At 41.6% G+C, this 462-nt stretch overlaps 1 protein-coding gene across 1 annotated transcript in view; it reads left to right on the top strand.

Annotated features, from left to right (window-relative positions):
• The window catches only part of LOC108731043 (nucleolar MIF4G domain-containing protein 1 homolog), a 6,071-nt gene that overhangs the window by 1,395 nt on the left and 4,214 nt on the right, over positions 1-462 (top strand). The gene's annotated exons all lie outside the window — the stretch shown is intronic.

Genomic DNA, 462 nt, shown 5'->3' with positions numbered 1-462 from the left:
ATGTCCGTATTCATAGTAGGGCCTTATATTTAAGGCTTCCTTAAATTTATCTTTAGATACTCTACGAATTATTTCATTGGCTACTGAGCATCTAAAGATAAATTTAAGGAAGCTTTAAGTACAAGGTTTGACTATGAATATGGGCATTAGTCACATGATCTTTCTCTCTCCGAGATCTTGGACCAATTTCTAGCATCGTGGACACAAGGCTTTAGAAGCATTACAGGAAAAAGGCCAGGATGGCCGCTCTCGGGTTTCTTTCTGGTATAAGCTATGGTAGGAGCATGTTGGAGCTTGTTGGATCTTGCAACACGAACAAACCTAGGATCTCTACTAGGGCTGCGTTCGGAAACATCACCCGAGTGCCACCGTGTATCGTTTTATCCTTGTTGTTCACCCAATGTTAAATAAAGATAAGATGATACACGAGGGCACTCGGGTGATATTTTCGAACGCAGCCTA

The sequence above is a fragment of the Mycetomoellerius zeteki genome, unplaced genomic scaffold (assembly GCF_001594055.1).
Source record: "Mycetomoellerius zeteki isolate Tzet28-1 unplaced genomic scaffold, Tzet1.0 scaffold99, whole genome shotgun sequence".
Taxonomy (NCBI): Eukaryota; Metazoa; Arthropoda; class Insecta; order Hymenoptera; family Formicidae; genus Mycetomoellerius; species Mycetomoellerius zeteki.
This window is presented reverse-complemented; position numbering and strand designations above follow the sequence as displayed.